An 8,972-nucleotide genomic window follows, 5' to 3' on the forward strand; every position below is an offset into this window, starting at 1 on the left:
AACATAAACACTCAAAAAAAGTTGTATGTCATCATCATCATTATTAAGTGATAATAATATATTTAACCCTATATGGATTATATATGGGTTAACCTTATGTGGGTTAAACCTGTAACCCATATAGGTTACTCTTGTTGATTTCTAATTCTAACCACTTTGCTGACTTTTAGTGACTTCTGATTCTAACCAGAGTTTTCAATCTATATGAAGAATAAGCCTATTATTCAAAAGTGCATACTTTGCTGATGGCAGACCAATAGTATTATCTTTATGTTACATGGAAATTTGAAGCGATAGGTTTATGTTACTAAGATTCTTGACAAACAACTTTACCAAATTCATCATCATTGTTGGGCTATGCCAGTCTAACTTGGTGGAAAATTTGAATCATGAAATATTTAACATATAATAAGTACATTTGTTTACCTCCTGTGAGAGTTATCACAGTTGTAAGTACATTGTAGGCAGTGTATTAATTACTTTAGTAATATTGACTTAATTTCTATAAGTTGGGAGAATTAAAAATGTATAGCAGTCTTCATGTACTAGCAAATGGTATTCTGAAAATTAATAAGAAAGAAATTCATTTTAACTTCTTAGAGGGTCAAAAAAATTCACAAATATTAAAAATCATTTTTTACCAAGTCTTGTTACAGATTCTGAAAATGAGATTCAGATCAGAAGAATAATTTTCTTTGTCTCTGTTTAGCTTAGAGGACATACGCCTGTTTTTTTTTTTTTTTTTTTTTTTTTTTCCATTCAATTTTTACACTTAGCTTTTAAAAAATAGTTTTTTCCTTATGCTACAGTAACATGTACCTCCCTGAAAAACTTCAGGCAATATAGAGAACAAAATAAAAATTACCCATAGTTTTGCTACCCTGAACTACTCACTGTGAACATTTCAGTCTGTCTCTCTAGGCTCCATTTTTTTTTTTTTTTTTTTTGAGATGGAGTCTCGCTCTGTCGCCCAGGCTGGAGTGCAGTGGCCGGATCTCAGCTCACTGCAAGCTCCGCCTCCCGGGTTTACGCCATTCTCCTGCCTCATCCTCCCGAGTAGCTGGGACTACAGGCGCCTGCCACCTCGCCCGGCTAGTTTTGTATTTTTTAGTAGAGACGGGGTTTCACAGTGTTAGCCAGGATGGTCTTGATCTCCTGACCTCGTGATCCGCCCGTCTCGGCCTCCCAAAGTGCTGGGATTACAGGCTTGAGCCACCGCGCCCGGCCTCTAGGCTCCATTTTTTAAAAATGTATGTACATCCACCCCCATAAACATGGTAGGACCATGTCTGTCTATGTTACTACATTAAACTTACAGTGCCACTATAATTATCAATTGCCTTATGACTTTTTCTATTGGGGTCTTAATTTTTTAGCTTCTTTTTAAGTGTTCTTTTATGTAAGATATACATAATATGTCAACATATGTATAGCATATACATAACAAAGTCCTGCAACACTTAATTTGTGGTACTTTTTTCCTGTCATACAAATTTTCAATTTTTATTTAGTGAAATCATTTTTTTCTTGTAGATATGTTTTGGTATTCAGCTTAGAAAGACCCTTCACCTCAAGATTATGTAGGCATTTAAACTCTTTTTTAAAGTGCTTTTGTGATTTTTGTTTTGTTTTTCTAGTTCTTATGTGGTTTTATTTTACATTTAACTCTTAACCTTTTGCTAAATGCTTAAAGTACTTTGAAGGCCTAATCTAGGAAGTAGGAAAATATAGTTGTCCCTCAGTATTCACAGTGAGAATTGGTTCCAGACATCCCCCACCTCCCAGGAGATAGCAAAATCTTTGCATACTCAAGTACCACAATCCTGTGAAAACCAAGTATACAAAAAGCTGGCCCTCAGTATCTGCGGGTTTCACATCAGACAAATACTGCATTTTTGATCTGCCTTTGGTTGCAGATGCAGCACCCGTGGATATGGAGTGCTGACTGTATTTATTGAGAAAAAAGAGCCAGGCGCAGTGGCTCACGCCTGTAATCCCAGCACTTTGGGAGGCCAAGGTGGGTCGATCATGAGGTCAGGAGTTCAAAACCAGCCTGACCAAGGTGGTGAAACCTCGTCTCTATTAGCCAGGCATAGTGGCAGGCGCCTGTAATCCCAGCTACCCAGGAGGCTGAGATTACAATGAGCTGAGATCAGGCCACTGCACTCCAGCCTGGGCGACAGAGTGAGACTCTGTCTCAAAAAAATAAATAAATAAATAAAATAAAAAAAGGAAAAAAGAAATCCACATATAAGTGGATCTACACAGTTCACATCTGTGTTGTTCAAGGGTCAACTGTGTATGCGTAAGTAAACCCAATAGTTGTTACCTACTTTTTTTTTTTTTTTTGAGATGGAGTTTCACTCTGTCATCAGGCTGGAACGCAGTGGCACAATATCGGCTCACTGCAAACTCCGCCTCCCGGGTTCAAGTGATTCTCCTGCCTCAGCCTCAGGAGTAGCTGGGACTACAGGCACCCGCTACCATGCCCAACTAATTTTTGTACTTTTAGTAGAGATGGGATTTCACCATGTTGGCCAGGATGGTGTCAATCTCTTGACCTCGTGATCCGCCCGCCTTGGTGTCCCAAAGTGCTGGGATTACAGATGTGATCCACCACACCCAGCCTATTACCTACTTTTAAGTGTCCTGAAATATAACTCTTCCAAGGTTTGAAAGTCTAAAGTTACAAAATCAATCAATCATGTTATCTTAGTTTTTTGGTTGGTTTTTTTTTTTTTTTTTTTTTTTTTGAGACGAAGTCTCGCTCTTGTTTCCCAGGCTGGAGTGCAATGGCAAGATCCTCAGCTCACTTCAACCTCCACCTCCCAGGTACCAGTGATTCTCCTGAATATAAAAAAACTATACTATCTACTTAAAAAATATTTATGGCCAATGCAATTCAGCCTCCCGAATAGCTGGGATTACAGGCGCCTGTCACGACCCTGGCTAATTTTTGTCCTTTTAGTAGAGACAGGGTTTCACCATGTTGGCCAGGCTGGTCTTGAACTCCTGACCTCAGGTGATCCGTCCGCCTCAGCCTCCCAAAGTGCTGGGATTACAGATGTGAGCCATGGTGCCCAGTCTTTTTTTTTTTTTTTTTTTTAAGGTTAGGTAAGTGCAGTAGTGAACATGGGAGCGAGAATAGAATAAGGACTTCAGTCTGTTAACTGATTGTGAAGAGTCAGTTGAGATAAAGTCTCTACCTTCAGACCAGACTTATCTTACTCTTTAGTGTCACCTTTGCTGAAAGTAAGAAAGGGGCTCATGGTAGAAAGCCTTCAGGGTCTGAAAAAGATTAAAGAAGACCACCGAAGAGCAGCAATTTAAAATGTAAATTATTTTAAAATAATTACTCAATTATTTTAAAAGCTAGCCTTTGTTTGTGTTTTCTAAAGTCACCACACTACATAAACAAATATTCAAAGACATGTAGATATGAGACATAAGTATATTGCATACGTATATAAATGCATAGAGTTCTCCTCTATTTTACATTACTTTTCTTCCCACTAATGACTTAAGTTCCCCCAAATAATTTACATCTTGTCCTGATATTGAGAAAAGGGTATCTGATCCTTGCTATCTCTGGTTGAGATGTCTTATCTCACCTGATTTCTGGGCATGAGCCTCCACTGTCTATATTATCTACTATAAAAATACGTATGGCCAATGCAATTCTTGGTCTATTCTCTATTCATAGTCCAAGTCTGTCATTTATTAGCTGTAGGAAAGTTACTTATCCTCTCTGTGTGTCCGTTTCCTCATCTTTAAAATAGTAGGCAGTAATAGTACTGATCTTATGGGGTTGGAAGAACGAAATGAATTAACCCATGGAAATCACTTAAACAGCACTTGGCACATAATAAGTGTTTGCTTTATTATTATAGTCATCATCACCATCATTATCAATAGCCGGTTATAATGATTGAGAGCTCAACTGTTTCCTCCTGTTAATTAGGTCCCTTCTTGGTTTAGGGCTACCCACTTACCAACCTTTGCCATTTGGCTCTCTATCCCTGTTATTATAATAAATCCCTGGCTTGTGTACTGACTTAATTCTCAACTTTCTTTCATGCCCGGGGGGTTTAGGGGGGAGTAGCAGAATATGGGGAATTTTTCTGGATCATTTCTGCACTTTCCTGGAGATAAGGGAAGTTTTGGGGTTGGGTTTGGAGGTATTATCTCAGACCTCTTCTACCATTCTGTTGTGACAATCAAATCAGACTTCCTAGTATGGGTATTAGGTTTTCTCCCTCTATTTCAAAAGAAGAAACCTTAGTTTAGGTCTCTGAATCCTCCTTTTTTTTTTTGAGACAGAATATTGCTTCTTCCCCCAGGCTAGAGTACAATGATGTGATCTTGGCTCACTGCAACCTCCACCTCCCAGGTTCAAGCAATTCTCCTGCCTCAGCCTCCCAAGTAGCTGGGATTACAGACATGTGCCAGCACACCCGGCCAATCTTTGTATTTTTAGTAGAGACGAGGTTTCACGATGTTGGCCAGGCTGGTCTCAAACTCCTGACCTCAAGTGATCCGCCCACCTTGGCCTCTCAAAGTGCTGGGATGACGGATGTGAGCCACCACACCCAGCTGAATCTTCCTCTTTCAGTATCTTCGTGGCACTGTCTTCTTCCCTTTAATCAGTTGGTAAATGCTTTAAGTACTTTGAAAGCCAAATCTAAAGTTTTCAAATAGGGAGGTAGAGGTATGGGTCAACACAATAGCTGTTACCTATATTTCATTGTCGTAAAAATATTTCTCCACTCTTTGAAGACCTAAAAGTCTAAAGTTAGAGAATCATTTAGCTCATACTCGTTTTTAGAATAGCATTTGCTGAAGGCAAGTATAGGAGATCAGAATATGCCACCCCAAAATATGTCACTCTGGCATAAGAATTATTTTGAGCTGAAGGCACTTGAGAAATAGCAAATGCAGGAAGAACTCTCTGACCTCCCAACTCTTCTTATCTAAAAGCAAGTTATAAAATTTTCCTTGAGAAAAGTGTTCTTCCTGAACCAGGAATAGAAGAACAGTCTTAACACTGGAGACTGGGAGTTACTGCCAAAAGAGATCCACACAAACAAACTACACAGACTGAAAACAATCCTTATCTTCCTTTGGTTTCCACCGTATATTTCCTGGTCACTGCCTCACAATGTACTTCCCCTAGCCTAACGCCCCTTGTCTTATCATATCCTCACAATTTATCATTCTTTGTTTTAAAAGGTATATAAACTTTTGAGCCTAACTGCTTTTTCAGGCATTCATTTTCTTATGAGGGCTCCCATGCATGTAAAATATTAAATAAAACTTGTATGCTTTTTCCCCGTTGTTCTATCTTATGTTAGTTTAATTCTCAGGCCCAGCGACAGAACCTAGGAGGGTAGAAGAAAGATTTTCCTCCGCTATGCAAGAAAGGGGCTTATTTCTTCTCTGCCTTAAGCTGGTCAATGGTACATCACATAGCTTGAGCTTCCAGTCTTCCAAACCAGACATTTTTGGAACTGAAACAAAATCATATCATTTTTTTTTCTCCTTGAATGAGTACCTAGATCTTAGAAATAGAAGTCATATTATGAAGATCTTATTTTGGAATTCTAAGCAAGAATTTAGCTCTTTTATTTTAGGTTTTATCTGTTCTCCTACATGTAGGCAGTATTTGTAAATTAGGATAAATGGTAAAAGAAAGTTAACAATGGGGAGGAAAAGTAACTTTTCAATATCTAAAATATTATATTATGGTTGTTTTATGACCATTTTGAAACAGGATAGTTTTGCACTTAGGGTGTGCAACTGTAGGAGAATTACAAGTTATGTATCTTTTTAAGAACTTTTACTTATTTTTTTGGTCACATCTTCTATAACTTTGAATATACAGTCTGAGAGTGTTTCCTTTTTATTTTTGGCGATTTAATGAATTGGTTCTTATATAACTATAATGATCATGAGTCTTCTTTGTAAATAAGTTACTATTAGTTACACCCATTTAGGACTTGAAAATTGCACTGTAGTGATGGAAAGGGGGAAATGAGAACTAGAATTAAACAAAACAGAAGATTATGGTAATATCAACAGAAATTAAAAATAGATGGTCAGGTGGCTTTTGTTATCTATGCCAGTCATAGAGATTGTGTCTTTTCTTGCTGGTTTAGTAATTTTGGTGCCTATTGTTAAATGTGATAACATCCCTGGCCAAATATTTTATTCAGGGCCCACTTACAAGTCTGCAATAGGGAAAGTGGGGACAGGCTGCATTTTACTCAAGGCCTTGTCCATCGAGTTCACTAATATAATCCAAATATGTAGTTGAGTGGTTGGCATATAGGTGCTCAAATAATGATAATAATAAGATTAATAATAAAATCAGTTGACAGTTATATGATTCTTAGTACATATTGAGCACTGTTATAAGATTTTTAGATACAGGCCGGGCACGGTGGCTCATGCCTGTAATCCCATCACTTTGGGAGGCCGAGGTGGGCAGATCACCTGAGGTCAGGAGTTTGAGACCAGCCTGACCAACATGGTGAAACCCCGTCTCTCCTGAAAATACAAAATTAGCCAGGCATGGTGGTGCATGCCTGTAATCCCAGCTACTCTGGAGGCTGAGGCAGGAGAATCCCTTGAACCTGGGAGGTGGAGGTTGCAGTGAGCCGAGATTGCACCATTGTACTCCAACCTGGGTGACAAGAGTGAAACTCCATCTCAAAAAAAAAAAAAGACTTTTAGATATATTGATGCATTCATTTCTCCCAACAATCTATGAGGTGATATTGTTAGTACAGTATCAGTATCACCTCATTTTTACAGATGAGGAAATTGATGCATGTAAGTTAAGTGATTTTCCCAAGTTCTAATGGCTAACAGCTGGTAGAACCAAGATACAAACTTAAGCTGTGTGGCATCAGAGTCCACCTCTTAACCACTAAACTGCATCTTTTGTTTGTGTATTGTTTGTGATATTGATTGAATGAATGAATGAAGCCTGCAGGGGTATTTCCAACATGAAAACATTGTCAGAGAGAAAAGAAGTCAAGGTGATAGTTGAAAGAGATGAGGATGTATGTTGAGCCAGACAGTTTCAAGTGAACATGTAATAGTAGTAAAATGAACATCAAGGTTGGGGAACCCCTGTCAGTGGGAAGGCAAGAGAAATAGAAGGAAAGAGTTATAGTCCAGGTCAGGTATTTCTCAAAACAAAGAAACATTTTACAAGTCTTTTTTCTTACCCTGTTGGTATAAACAAGTGGCACACCTACTTTATCAAATTATAAGAAAACAGCTGTTTTCTCATAAGAAAATTGTTTAATGCATCCACATCCTTACACAGTAGATTCTAAGCAGCATTATGATAAATTTGCATATGTACACACACTAGTTACTTAAATTTATGGCAACTATATTTTGCAAATGAAAAGATCAGAAGATATGATAAGATCAGAACATAGGATATGACCAAACTTTTCTTCTGGTTTGGTGACATTTTTATATAAGAAACCTTACAAATATATACACATTAATATGTGTCACTCATTAATATGTGGGAGTCATTTATATCCTACTGTTCAAGGCCATCACCAAGATCTGATTGCAAAAATTCAAAAAATTGCAACCTCAGGCATAAATGGGTTAAATCACATTCTGTTTGAATGTTATATATATATAAAACTATGTTACAACTAACACATTTTTGCATCATTTTTATCATAAGTGACTAATTTTTTCCCAACATCTGTTGGCATATATCAGAGTAATTTATTTGGAACATTGCAGTTTTATTGACCGTCAATGACCTTTCTGATATTCAATTATCAGCAAAAATGATCTCTGCATCCTTGCTCAGAATTAGACCAGGCAGTTGTACATTTTTGCATATATTGATGTTTAAATTAGCACAATCTTTACATGCCCAATATCTTTGACCTCTAAAAGGTTTATCTTTAAACTATTCAGTTAGCAAATTCTTTTAAAAAAATATTTTTTATTTATGGACTTAGGGGTACAAGTACAGTGGTGTTACATGGATATATTGCATAGTGGTGAATGCTGGGCTTTTAGTGTACTCATCACCCAAATGGTGTACATTGTACTCCATAGGATCATATTTCATCTGTACCTGCCTCCCACCCTCCCACCTTTTGGAGTCTCCAGTGTTCATTATTTACTCTGTATGTCTGCATGTACCCATTGTTTAGCTCCCACTTATAAGTGAGAACATGTGGTTTTTAACCTCCTGAGTCATTTCACCAAGGATAATGGCCTCTAGTTTCATTCATGTTTTTGTAAAGACATTATTTCTTTCTTCTTTTTTTTTTTTTTTTTTTTGCTAGTATTCTGTGGTATATATGTATACCATACTTTCAAAATCCAGTTTCCCATTGATGGATACTTAACTTGATTCCATGACTTTGCTATTGTGAATAGTGTTGTGATAAACATACAAGTACAGATTTTTTTTGATACAATGATGTCTTTTTCGTTAGGTAGGTACCCAGTAGTGGAATTGCTGGGTCAAATGGTAGTTGTATTTTTAGTTCTTTGAGAAATCTTCATACTGTTTTCCATAGAGGTTGTACTAATTTACATTCCCACAAGCAGTATATAAGTGTTTCTTTTCTCTGCATCCTCACCAATGTCTACTGTTTTTTGACTTTTTAATAATGGTCATTCTAACTGGTGTAAGATGATATTTAATTGTGGTTTTAATTTGCATTTCTCTGATGATTAGTGATATTGAGCAAGCAAATTCTTATTGGGATGTAATTTAAGAACACAAAATTTACCATAAACACCATCATGTGACAAAGTGGGAAGAGAAGTTTCAAAAAAGATTTGTATTTTTGCTAAATCATCCCACTCAGGGTTGTTTAAAAACCGAATCCAATAGAAATATCTTAAAAGTTAAGATAACTCAGAAAATTAACATAAAACTGAGCTAAGTCACAGTGAATATTATTGTTTGGGCATTT

Source organism: Rhinopithecus bieti, unplaced genomic scaffold (genome assembly GCF_001698545.2).
Source record: "Rhinopithecus bieti isolate Rb0 unplaced genomic scaffold, ASM169854v2 scaffold_2827, whole genome shotgun sequence".
In the NCBI taxonomy this organism is placed as follows: Eukaryota; Metazoa; Chordata; class Mammalia; order Primates; family Cercopithecidae; genus Rhinopithecus; species Rhinopithecus bieti.